This window comes from Pinus tabuliformis, chromosome J (assembly GCF_031772625.1).
Source record: "Pinus tabuliformis cultivar Carrire ecotype Pingquan chromosome J, CPIR1, whole genome shotgun sequence".
NCBI classification, from domain to species: domain Eukaryota; kingdom Viridiplantae; phylum Streptophyta; class Pinopsida; order Pinales; family Pinaceae; genus Pinus; species Pinus tabuliformis.
Window position 1 is genome coordinate 492,440,516 of NC_142295.1, and position 14,124 is coordinate 492,454,639.

Below are 14,124 nucleotides of genomic sequence, written 5' to 3' on the forward strand. Positions count from 1 at the left end.
CCTCTACAAACTGCTTCTTCTAACTAGGCAAGACCATCTGTACCTACACATTCCCAACCTACCTCTATAAACTCCATCGAGACCTCTAACCCCAAAGGAAATCAACAATCCGATGGGAAGAAGAAGGGATGAGGTAAGAAGAAGAACCAGGAAGGGAAAGGCAATGCAAACAAACCCGACAATGGTGTTGGTGACGATAGGAACGAGACCATGAAAATGGTTATATTTCCATGCAAGTTATGCATTGGAGATCATCTAACTCACCTCTTCCCTAAGATGTAAGACGCTCAGTGGTTATTATTGCAGCAAGGGTCCTCTAGCTCCTAAGTTGTTCTGAGTAACCCTTTTCCCCAAGGGCAGCAATTACTTGCTGGTGCGAATTCAAACGCTGGTACCTCTGTAGGGGGGAACCAGGAAGTGGAAAATTCCTCAAATGTTTATATGATGAGCTCTCATATCGACGTCACTACGTGAGTACCTGATTATGGTGAAATAGAAACATCAAGGCTAAATCTGTTCTTGAAGCCACAAACCCGCTTCATATTGGGCGGCCCTCTGTTGGGTCTATACCTTGGATACCAAAAGGTTTCGCAAAGTGCTCGACTATTAACCATAATTCTAGAGTAGCCTAGAAGTACTTGATTGTAGAAGATCTGGCTCAAAGTCCTTGCGCTATGTCTGCATTGGAGGTAATCCAGTCATGCCCTGCTCAGAGAAGTGCTTTGCTTTCGGTAATTGGTGCAGTAGACCCAAAGAATTCTTTAGTGCTCACTTTTGATATGTTGAATGTCAAAAAGAGACTTCCTCACCATATGGCTTTCCAGATAAAGTCCACTTACCGAAAGACCAATATTTTTTAGACAGTTATAGATGAGGGAGCTTCCACATGTGTGATGTCTATGTCATGTTGGAAGGCCATTGGATCACCTTCAGTTGTTCCTTCACCGACTCTTTTGACGACATCTGATAGACATTCTCATAGGCCACACAGGATTATATTGGCCTTTCCTATATGTGTTGGGGGGAAGGTAGTGAATATTGAGGTAGAAATCATTGATGTGTACCTAAACTATAAACTCCTCTTAGGCAAGAATTGGATTTACAAGATGGATGCCATAGTTTCATATTGATTTCGCATCCTCTGTTTTCCTCATGAGGGGAGGATTGTTAAAATTGATCAGTTGGATTATTCTCCAGGTGACTCCCATGCAACTTCGGATTCTACTGTTCCATTGGTGGACAATCGCCGTCAACCTATTGAGAATTCAGGAGTTGGGATGTACTCTTCTTTAATGGGTATTTTTGACCTTCCTGCTCTTATAGCTAGAATTAATGCAATTTCATCCTCTAGGGGACCTTATCAGAAAGAGTTCTTTCGAACTCATTAGTTTTCATACCCTTGGCCCTTACCTTCATCTATCACCACATTAGATGGAGGTCAAGTTGGTGGAATGGCATTTCCCATGTCTGCAGCGGAACTTAGCTATCAATCTACCGTTAACTCTATAGGCAACCATCCCACTCCTTTTTCACAAGAGGAGTTAGATGGTGATGTGGCTCCGTCTTGGACCCTCGATTCTGTTAACACTCAGGTTGTTCCCTTTGACTCCCAAGGGAATACGGCCAAGGTAACGACTAACCAATCTTTGGGTCATAGGTTCTAGCCTACCTGTAACCAGAGAGGGCTCTCTCTTTTTGAATTAAATTTGTTTGTATAATATTTTAGGCTAGTTATGATGCTTAAGGTTTTGTTTTGAATTTTGCTGGATGATGATTTCAGTCAGAAGAGATATATGTTTGCAGGATGATCTAGGCCATTGGGCATGGAGTCAGTGATGTTTAATTGCTTGATATGTCCGTGTTGATACAACAGTGATGCTACAGAGCGAGATAAGTGTCCAAGGAACAATTCTTTAAATTTGTAATTGGATGTGATGGAATCAGGGCATGAAAGGAAACTAAGGATCTTTCAGTAAGCTGATATGGAGAACAGTGGGAATATTACTCAAGAGCACTGAAGAATTCCTATATAACATTCATATTTATAGAATTGATACAAACATGAGCAATTAAGAATTCATGTTTATGATTAATTCTGAAGAAAACATTTTCAACAACAGAGATTGAATACAAGGTGTAATCAAACATATCCTATATTATTCTTTTTCTCTATTGTTAGATTGGTGAAGCATGCATATGATTCAAACAAACATAAGGAGATAATACATAGATTAAGAAAACTTATTGTTCCATTAGACAACACAAGAATTATGTAACAGCACGCAGAGCATCATTGAGACATCAAGCATTCAGGAAACACTGAGCTTTTCCAGCCTTTTTCATTAGATCATCTGAAAATATACAATATATTGCCTTAGAGTGAAAATCACCAACCCCAACTACGTTTCCATGGGAGGTATATATACAAAATTTACATCAGAAAATATCTAGCTGTTGAGCTAATGGCTCATTAATATTGTGCCAACTCCTGGAGGATTGCAGCTGAGAAAATAAATGTTGTAGTAACTGCTTAGTGTATTAGTTATCCAAAATGGTCAGAGAATGTTGACTTTGTGACTGATGGAGTCGGCTGAACCGTGCTGCCCAAAATTTGTGCATTTTCTATGTTTTGGCTAGATGTCGCTGTCTTCATGCTGAGTCACCCTTTTCGGCTGCCTTGTATGTTGCCCAGATTCTGTTTTTTGCCTTTGGCTGAGTTAAAGCTGACTAGGATTGATCAACTAAGATTATTGAGGCAAAATTTGTAGCATTGTCTGCCACTAATCCTCTTTGGGCAGTTGGTGTCTTCGTATTTTTACCAAGGTTTCATCTGCCTCTGTATACCTATAAAAATTTGGTGTAACCTCAAATAAGTGATTGATCTCATGTTCAATAAAAAATAGATTTTCAAGCTTGTCGTAGAGACCCTGCCCTGTTGGAGGCCCTGTTTCTTCAGAAGTACTGGCGGATGCAGTGATTTGATTTTCAATAAAATTTGTCATCCTGGTAGCATACTGCTCACAGGGGAGCAGTCTTCCTGTGCTGGTTAGTAGGCTGGGCAATCCCTTTTCTTGCAGTGCTCCCATTTTGAGCTTGTATTCATCCACCTCACCCTGCATTTCATGACATTTTCTTTCTATAGTTTGTACAAAATTTCTGAGGGTGAGCACTTTTTTAGCTGTAAGGACAACATCTATTCTGTTAATGATGTTCAGGGCTGCCAGTTCCTCCTTGGTCTGATTGTTGAGAAAATTTATCATTCTGTTGGCGTGCTCAGGCCTATTCCCTAGTGCTATTCTGGCTTTCTGGCTCTCAACTTGTGCTTGGCCAATCAATTCCATTTGTTCATGCACTGTATTGATTGACTTCCATTGTCTAGTAAGGGAGTGGTCAATCTGGGCCCAAAAAATCCTCTTTATTTCTGCCAGAGTATTTTCAAGTTTGAGCTCTTTCTCGAAGGCCTTTATTTTGTCTTTGAGGGCCTTAATTTGTCTAGTCTGCTCTGCTACAGTCATCTTTGATTTGTCATATTTAGCCTCCAGCTCTGCCAACTTTTCCTTGGCTTGCTTGATCTCGGTCGCCTGAAGCTCCAGCTCTCTGATAACTTTTGTCAATTCATCCATGTTTAAGCTGGACTCAGGAGCTGTTGTTGTTGTTGCTACTGCTTCCATTGTTGTTGTAGTTGTTGCAGGGGTTACTGTTGCCTTTGTAGTGGTGGCAGTGGTTGAGGTAGTTTGAGGGGGTTGGGAGGTTGATTCTCCCTCTTTGTCTTGCAATGCCCCTTCTAGCTCCTTCTCTAGATCAATAACTCTTTGATTCAACTACATTATTAGATCAAGTTGGTCTTCAGACTCCTTTTCCTTTTGAAATTCTGCTATTTGAGGGTGCTCAGTGGGAAGCAGTTTTAGTCTTTTCCTCAATGCAGCAATATCATCTTCTTTCTTTTTCATGAGGGCCCTCACACCCTTTGGATCCTTAGGATCATGTCCTAGGTCCACAATGATGTCCTCCAGTGTTTTAATCCTGTTGTCCTTAGCCGTGGAGGACATTCTCTCGAAATCTAGCTGAATGTTGGTGTTCTTCAGCGATTCTTTCAATTCATGGGCCATTGTGGCCCTGTCTACAAAGGTGGCATAGACCATTTCCGCCGTTTGCTTGTGCATCTCTATCTGGTCCATGGGGTGAATGTCCTTTGCGATGACTTCCAGCTTTGTTTTTACAAAATCTGCAGCTGAGTGAGGCTGCGATACCTTGGGTTTGAAGTGGCTGAGTGTTGTAGGGAAAAGTATCCGATTCGGATGACCGTATCCCACTCTAAGGGTGACAGTACCTCAGCAACAACTGTAAAGAAAACTACTAAAGGTTTACTTCTTTATGAAAGCAAGAGAGAATGAGGAAATGCACTAACCGTTGCCTTGCGCTTAATATCGAATCCAAACTCTTCTCTTTGGCTGCTTGCTCCCAGCTCCTTGCTCTTTTGCTGGCCCAGCTACAATGAGATCCTGCAAAATAACAAAGAAGGAAACTACAAGAAGCATGCAATCATAACTGATTCACGGATTAGCATAAATCAAATATACAATTATCACAATACATTATTGAAACAAGTGCATATAGAAGAACCTCAATAGCTTTTATTAATGAAGAAGTAAAGTTCTGAGAAGGTTACAACCATTGAAGGCCCCAATCCAGCAACACCTCCCAGCAGAAAGAATTTCTCCTCTTCACCTCCTTCAAGCAATCACCCAATAGCTCTATAGTGAAACCAACAACATATCATTACTTTGCACAAAATTCCAGCCCCCTGAGCTCATAGGAGAGAGCTCAATATATAGATGAATTGAGAAAGGATGAGTCAGCTTGCAACTGATGTGTAGCTGCCTTGTGTCCTCTCTCTCTTCAGTTGATCTTCAGTTCTTGAGTCCACTTGGAGAACCTTGCTTCCACTTGGAGAAACAGAGCCTCTGACTCATCACAAGGCGAAATCCCTGATCCAAGTGTCATTTTTGGAAGATTCCAGAGCAATGACTCAGTGTGCCACTTGTCCTATCTCGCTCAGCGCAGGTGGCCTTTGTTCCACTTGCTTTGCAACGCAGGTACACCATGGAGGAGTTGAGTTTCAGCGCAGAAGCCTAGTGGAGCACCTGCTTTGATTTCAGGATTGCTTGTTTTTGAGTGTTTTCAGGTGGAGAACTGATCTGAGAGCTGTTGGTTTGCTGACCTTGTTCCTCTAGGGGTAGGAACATCATGTTTAGGGACTTTGGATCCCTTGGATTATTGACAATTCATGCCTGTTGCTGTAAGGCACAAAATTGTCTATAACAGATGCCCCCTAAAGTATGAGGTCGTTTATCGGGTGAAATGCTTTATTAGGAGGATCCGAAGTTCATTCAATCTGCTGAGAAGTGTCCTGTAATAAGATACAATACAATACATTATTTTTCATTGTTTTTCATGATCTAGCTGAGGCGGGCATTCCCATGCTCAGCTTTATAAATACATTTTGGTACATAGAACAGACGATCGTCTGATGGTAGACTGATAATTCTCTGCTGAAATTATCATCCTTTGAGAAGGATGATCATCTGCTGCAATGATGTACATATCAAATGTCTTTATATCCTGAATATATATCGCAGCCCGGATGGATGAAACTAGATCCGGGGTCTTCAATCTCTTCTGATCTTCACTCGATGTACAAGTCGATCCATGTGAGAATTTCTTGAAGTCGAACATGGAAAGACATCGCTTGATTACCGGCCAATGATGTAAACCGTTAACAAGCGCGAGAGGAATCACCGATAAGGATGATGACCCTCAAGGTACGGCAGTACAATTCACATGGTGGGAATAAAGGACTTGGCGTCGACCACCATGCAAAATCTTCTGGTCGAAGGTCATTGATGTATACCTGTCGCCGGAAGTGAGAAACTTGCCATTGAGGCATGCAAGCTTCAAAGTACTGAAGGGGTTGTTCCTAGATCAACTCCTTGGATAATGAGCTGATGTCGACAAGGAGCGATCCGTCAAAGGAGGGCCTTAATGAATCCCACATCAGTGACACGGAACGGAGCTAGTGATTGTGATGAGGTGAAAACAAACTATGATGTATGATTCAGGGTGGCGGTCATGAAATGGATGAAGGACAATGTATGGCAGTGGATGGGACACGGTTGACTCTTTGCAGAACAACATCTCTTGAACATATAACGACACTGATGTGATGGATCGGTAGCATTACCCCAAATGTGGATGGTGTGGCGAGGACCATGGTGATGAGACCGGTGAATGAAACAACCCAACCCGATGTGATACGGAGGACAAAGTGTCATGTTCAAGAGTGACTTGCTACCATTAAAGCTGTGAGGTTCTCCCAATTTTTCCCCAGTCATTGCTGACCAGTACCTCTTTATTTTTATCAAGCTTGAGGAGGATAACATATGCTTGTTCTATAACCTAGCCTTCGGGCAAGCCCATCGCTATGTTTTAATGAGCCTAGCGATAGGGAAACTCGTTCTCGTCTAAAGACAAGTTTGTCGTTATTTAATGAATTTAACGAGTCTAACGACAAGGATAACTCGGTCCTTTTCATTTTTAGAGAGTCTGAAAAGGTACATAAAGTCAACTCCAAAATTCCTTTTTCGTCATCTAATCCCTTAAGTTCGAAAAAGTATAAAACAATACAGAAGGGATGAATTTTCGATTGCTTTAACGAGCCGAACAAGACAAGCGCTCGATCTTTTTGTGCAATAATCCCTCAGGTCCAAAAAGATTAAAATCTAGAGGAGGGATAGCTTTCCGGTCGCTTTAACGAGCTGGAAGGCCAAAACTTGGCAAACTTTTCATATTTTACGAGTCAGTGAAAAGAGCTCAAAGAAGACTCGTCTTTTGAGGAACGAGTGATGAACAGGGATAGCAGCAGATTCCAGGTACAGGTTGGAATTTTCCAATCACGGCAGTGTCACAAGGATGGCTTAGTGAAATCACTCTTCGCAGCTGTTCCTCAAAATGGGTAAACAAACATATGGAGATGAACGATTGGCCAAATGAACGGATGGAGGTGAGACTGCAAGAACACGACCAAGGGCTTTAAATTGGCTATCAAAGGTTACATTTACCAAGGTTATTTACCGGTTCATTTTTTCTGGGTGAGCTTGAACTCTAGGGGAAGATTGCTCACAACTTATGTTTATTTTTTAACGAGCATGAACTATGTGCTAAAACTACTCGGTGATGGATGCCCCCAGCATAATAATGCAGACGAGGCATATGCCCCTTAATCCTTAAGGGGACATTTCATTTTTTAACGAGGTTGACATCGTAAAGAACTATCCTCTTTGCTCTTCATTTCATTTTTTAAACGAGGTTGACCTGAGATGGGAACTATCCTCGACTTTTAGATCCATTAAAAATAGAAGGCTTCATATTCCGTTGCACCCATCTCCGTAAGATTACTTGGTGGTGGTGGGGCAAAAGTGCCCATTAAAGAAGGGCCTTTTAGGAAAATTACTCCGATATATGGGAGAGGATGATTGCCTCCATGGATCGTTGGAATGCTTCTTGTATTGGATGGCGGCATAACTTCTGTCGAAGTTGTTGTCGAACTGCCTGATCGACCTTTTCTCTCGCCATTCAACAACTGCGAATTCCCATAGCTTTTGTTTAATGTTGAAATTAAAGCATCATCTTGGCGCTTAAAACTTGACAACATCATAACTTGTGATGGGGAAGCATTTCCACTATCAACCAGATTTTGACTTGGGTCGGGAAAAGGATCAGTCAACACAGCTGGAGTATGCGGATTCTTTACGAATCTTTTAAACTCAGCTTTGTACGGGCAATCTGCCGTCCAATGATCATCGTCACATATGTGACACCCCCCAGGTGGTTTCTCCTCTCTATAAGGAGTTTTTCGGGGAGATGACTTTCTTTGATCTTTCTTCCCTTTGTTTTGTTTCTTCTTGCTTCCTGGTTGATTGGTTTCTTTGCCTTTATCTGTCGATACGGCATTTACTTCCGAAGCAAGAACTTCTTCATGCGCATTTTGATTCGAATCCTTACGGGCCTTCTTTTGATTGGTCCTTTTCGGATTCGTGTTTGCCGTGCCAATCACGCCATCGCCGGCATGAGAGTCACTATTTGATTTAGGAGGAGGAGGGATTGAAAACTCTGGTCTAGGGGCGTCTGGTATTTTGTCATAGAGCGTGCCAGACTGAGTATATACTAAGTCCAAATACTGCGCACGAGCAATAACCTGCTCTTCTGTTACGACTCTCCCCTTTGCCACATCTTCCGTTATGGCCGGAAGTAACGACTTTATAAACCACTCAGCTAAAAGCTGATCAGGAACGTATGTTTTAACCATTCTTCGTCGACGTCGCCACTCATGTATATGATCTGTTATATGAGTTGCGGTTGTCTGTTTGAAGTTAGTCAATATCTCTGTTCCTGTTTCATACCTTATTGGTAATTGAAAGTGGGTTAAGAATGTCGTGGCAAGGGAGCTAAAATTGTCGAACGAAGCTCTTGGCAATTCTATATACCATTTTGCCGCTGGACCTGTCAATGTCCTCTGAAAGAGGCGAAGCCTTATCAAGTCATCATTTAAAGTGTTCGACAAACACCACAGATGAAATGTCATCACATGATTCGACGGGTCTTCACCTGGATTTCCATTGAATTTAGGAATGTCGGATGGAAGTTTGTGCAGGATCACTGGCCACCATGGGGCGTAAGAAATTGGGTCATTGGTTAACCGATGTAAATCAGGCAACTCTAAAGTCGCCACGAATGGTAACTGTTGATTCAAGTTAGGGGAAGTGTAACCAGGGTACGATGGAATCGCCTGAACAGTTGGTCTTTGCATACCAGCATAATGGAGTTGATGTTGGTATGACTGATACAGTTGATGGACTTGACCACTATAAAGTGGTTGATTTTGACCATTTTGGATATATGGTTGTCCAGTATTCGCAAAGATTTGCTGTTCAGAACCTTGGTACACTTGCTGGAATTGTGGCTGTTGGTATTGCACTATCCACGGTTGCGATACCATGGGTTGTTGCGCTACACTAACCATTGGACCAAGATGTGGGGTACTTGTACACGATTGTACTTGTGTCGCCCCACCAGTAGGCGATTGTGGTTGGGTCGCAGGGTCAAGGGGCTGTTGCATGAGAACCTGAGAAATCTGAGGTTGACATACAACAGGCATCGTTTGAACTTGCGACACGGTTACGATAGCCGGTGTAGTTGGGATGTTCGTCACAGGTACACAATGTTGCATAGAATATACAACTCTTGGTGGCTGGGATAGCATAGGTACCCAACTACTCGTTGCAATTCCACCATAACTTGAGTAAGGTTGAGAACTCCCGTATGGGTACCCTCCCGGAGGGGGTAATGAAAAGGCATACTGCCCCCCATACGGTGGTAATCCAGAACTCAAGGCAATTGATTGTCCTGGAGGACTGGATGGCCTAAATTGATTCCCAAAAGGGTCAATTTGATGAGTCTCACCATAAGAGTTACCAGACATTACTCCGGAACAGACAGGAACAGACCATACTGTCGAGATAGTCCCTTGGTGGACTCCTTCTAGCGATTGAGAGCTAGTTGGGACAGATGGTATGCCGGCGAACATTGTTGGATTCACAGTAGGTAATTCTGCTGTCGCCGTGTCATTTGACACAGTCCTAGATGTCGACGGTTGTTCAGACATTTTGAGTCTATCCAATTGATTGCCTAGTGATTCTACAGGAACTTCCACTGGTGATGGACAAACTTCTGTTGTAGCAGGAAATAGAGTGACCCCTACTCCAAAATGAGTTGGAGTGGATACTTGCGGTTCCTCTATAATTTCCTCTATCGCAATCAGACCAGGTGGAAGAGGAAGACTGTCAGGTCCGTAAAAGATTTCCGGTGCCGAAGAAGGGGTTGTATCAATAGCGACAGATGTTTGAGGAACAAAACTCTCTGGACCAGTTACAGATGGAACTGGTTCAGTTATACAAGTATTTGCCCCCAGACTAGGATCAGTATTACTGTCCTTCTGTGGCGGTTGAACTTCTTCTATAGAGGCAGGGTTTCCGGAAATGTTTGGAGTAACCAGAATCTCAGATGTTGTTGGAACACTTGTTCTAACTTTTAAAGGAGATTTTGAACTGGTTCGACGAGCTCGCTTTGTCCGGATTGTTTTCGATTCCGGAGACAAAGACGGTTGACTCGTAAGCCTCCGAGAACGACGGATATTCAATTGACTTTCTTCCACGATTGCGGATTACTCGATCAACTAAAATATAAAGGGGAAAATTTGTGTTTCCGATTTGAATGAATTTTATTAGACGCTTTTAAACATAACTTTGCTTTTTCATGTTTTAAGAGTCGAGAAAAAGCTAAAGATGACTCTAGTCTCCTTCGATGTATTAACGAGCCCGAAGTGACAAATGCTCGGTTGGACCTTTTCAGTTATAGACTTTGAAAAGGGCCAAAAGAAACTGCTCTGGAGATCTAGGCAGAGGGTGTGCCAAACCTTTCGCGAAACCACAGAATACGTTTTACGGTACGGGTGGTCGATCTTCGTGAATGCTGTGTTCACTGCATCACGATCAGTAGGGCGGCCGACATGGCTTCCTAAGGATAAAGGATAAATGCCTATAGGGGTCTCCCAATATATACGCGACGGTACATGGGAGCACAAGTCCGTATTAGTGCCACCGACTCTCAGGAGGAATCACCCACCTTCGTAGAGATCGACAGTCACTATGTTTAACGACGCCGGAACACGTCTCTACCTAGACCTCTATGTGTTTGCGTTATGTTTCAAATGCGTTGTTAGGTTCATTCAGTATATTTTAAGTTGATCTTTTTAAAGTTTGCCTTTCAAGGTTCACCACGAGATGTATATGAAAAATTCCTAAATGCAGCCTAAGATGAGAAGCAAGCTTTTTCAAATCTTTTTGACTGATGAAAATCTTAACTACTGAGGGAGAAGAAAGGCAAATCTTTTCACTCAGTTCATACAGCACAAACTAATGTACTTTCTCCTAAATCATCATGCAAACAGTCAAATTCAAAATGCACAATGCATGTATTTTCTTTTCCCTTTCTTAATGTTGATGTATTACAAAAAGAAAGTTGTTATATAACTTTGATTTCGATTTAAAGCGAAAAACAAACAAGTTTGTCCAAAATCAAAAGACACCTTAAGATTTACTTGTTTAATCACTGGAAATACATGAAATCAAACCATAATGGCGAAAGTAAAAAGACTAATCAGCTATGGACAGCAAACAAGCTAACTCTTTAGACCAGCAAAATGCCTAGCACAGGTTCAGATCTAAGAGGCCAAAGCAAGACTAGTTCACTTTCGTTATGGGGAATTGTAAATGATGTAAGAAATACAAAAGAACAAGTACAATTTCGTTATATAACAGAGGCGGAATGATGGCAAGTAAGGCTGGTTTCAGAACAGACAAGAAAGACAACTTGCTGCAAAAACTATAGTGAAAACAGGCAAGAAAAAGGGAGGAAACCCCAACTGCTCAAGGCAAAATTGGGCCAACGCAGGTGCTGTACAGCCAGTCTGGCTCTCAACGCAGGTAGCCCCTTCGGGACCTGCGTTGCAAAGCAGGTAGCCTCTGTACCACCTGCTTTGGAAAACGAAAGTTGCATTTTCACAGTTTCTGGGTCACAATTTTCTAAAAAATTCACGGTTTTTGCTCAAATCAGAAGCAATCAGTCAAGCACACACAAAGGGATGATTAGGAGGATGAAAAGCTATCACTAAGAGCTTACAAGGATCCTTGTAGATCAGCTCTTCAAATCATGAACATGCTCAGAAATGAGCTAGAGTAGCTGCCCTCTACTTCGCTTTTGATATAGTCAAAAGCTTTTCGATTTGGTACTCTTTTGTTCAGGAAATGAATAGCAAAATACTACAAACAATCAACCAGATACGATCCCCAGCGGAGTCGCCAGTTTGATGTACGGAAAAGTATCCGATTCGGATGACCCTATCCCACTCTAAGGGTGATAGTACCTCAGCAACAACTGTAAAGAAAACTACTAAAGGTTTACTTCTTTATGAAAGCAAGTGAGAATGAGGAAATGCACTAACCGTTGCCTTGCGCTTAATATCGAATCCAAACACTTCTCTTTGGCTGCTTGCTCCCAGCTCCTTGCTCTTTTGTTGGCCCAGCTACAATGAGATCCTGCAAAATAACAAAGAAGGAAACTACAAGAAGCATGCAATCATAACTGATTCACGGATTAGCATAAATCAAATATACAATTATCACAATACATTATTGAAACAAGTGCATATAGAAGAACCTCAATAGCTTTTATTAATGAAGAAGTAAAGTTCTGAGAAGGTTACAACCATTGAAGGCCCCAATCCAGCAACACCTCCCAGCAGAAAGAATTTCTCCTCTTCACCTCCTTCAAGCAATCACCCAATAGCTCTATAGTGAAACAACATATCATTACTTTGCACAAAATTCCAGCCCCCTGAGCTCATAGGAGAGAGCTCAATATATAGATGAATTGAGAAAGGATGAGTCAGCTTGCAACTGATGTGTAGCTGCCTTGTGTCCTCTCTCTCTTCAGTTGATCTTCAGTTCTTGAGTCCACTTGGAGAACCTTGCTTCCACTTGGAGAAACAGAGCCTCTGACTCATCACAAGGCGAAATCCCTAATCCAAGTGTCATTTTTGGAAGATTCCAGAGCAATGACTCAGTGTGCCACTTGTCCTATCTCGCTCAGCGCAGGTGGCCTTTGTTCCACTTGCTTTGCAACGCAGGTACACCATGGAGGAGTTGAGTTTCAGTGCAGAAGCCTAGTGGAGCACCTGCTTTGATTTCAGGATTGCTTGTTTTTGAGTGTTTTCAGGTGGAGAACTGATCTGAGAGCTGTTGGTTTGCTGACCTTGTTCCTCTAGGGGTAGGAACATCATGTTTAGGGACTTTGGATCCCTTGGATTATTGACAATTCATGCCTGTTGCTGTAAGGCACAAAATTGTCTATAACACTGAGGATTATCTTTTCCTCTTGTATATCATACACTGGCATGAACCTCTCTTGTTTAGTTGGTGTTGATTTGAGGAATTGCTTGTATACCTCCACTCTCAACAGCTCATTTTGTGCCTTTATCTCTTTGAAGGAAGCCTTGGTGCTTGAAGGCTTCTTGCTCTGCTGAGTGGAGGAGGAAACCTACATGCCATGCTGTAATCCTTGCTCTTGTTGAAAAGAGCTTGTAGCTGTTTGCTGATTGTCTCCTCTTTCTTTCCTTGGGCTCTCAAGAATCTCCTCGCTGATTTCTTTTATGATCGAGGAGTCAACCTTTTGCCTCTTGGCTTCAGGTAGCTGGGAGGATCCACTAGCAGGTGTGGACTCTTCTCTGTCCCATTTCTTGCCCCTTTCCTCATGTGTAGGGGTCTGTAATGCAGGCACTGTTGGTGGCTCTGTTTGTGGTGGAGGGGTTTGATCTTGTTGCTGCCCAATTGAGGAGGCAAACTTTTCTTTTACTATCTCTTCTTCAGCACCCATTATTCCCTTGCCCTTATCTATGCCTAATGCTATTGTAGATGGTGCCTGGGTGGCTAGTGCAGTTGTAGTAGCTGAGGTTCCTTCTCCAATCGGATGCGGCTACTTGAAAATTACTTGCTGCACAGAATCTAAGTCAAGAGTTTTTTCCAAATCCTTGACATTTCTTTGCATTATTTCTTCTTGAGTTAGTTCCTCAATTAATGTGTCTTGCAACCATTCTTGCTGATTGGCATACTGCTCAATTTGTGGTATTTTACAGTGCTCATAGCCTAGTAGCCTGTACTTGACTCTTCTAGCACTGATGAAGCATTCAGGGTCATAAGGGACCCACCAAAAGCTTCTTGATAGCTTGTATTTATCTTTGAGGATTTGCTCAGCCTCTTGCCATCCCTCTTTTCTGTTCATGATAAAGGGGCCCAGGTGGAGTTTGAACTTGAGGTGGGCTTTCTTCTTGGCACTATGAAAGTGGGTGAGGTCAGAGTTAATAAGCTGCCTATAGTACTCCAAGGCGAACAGTCTCATTGGTACATATCTTGGGAGCCTATATGGACAGAGCTCGCAGCCATAAATTCTGAT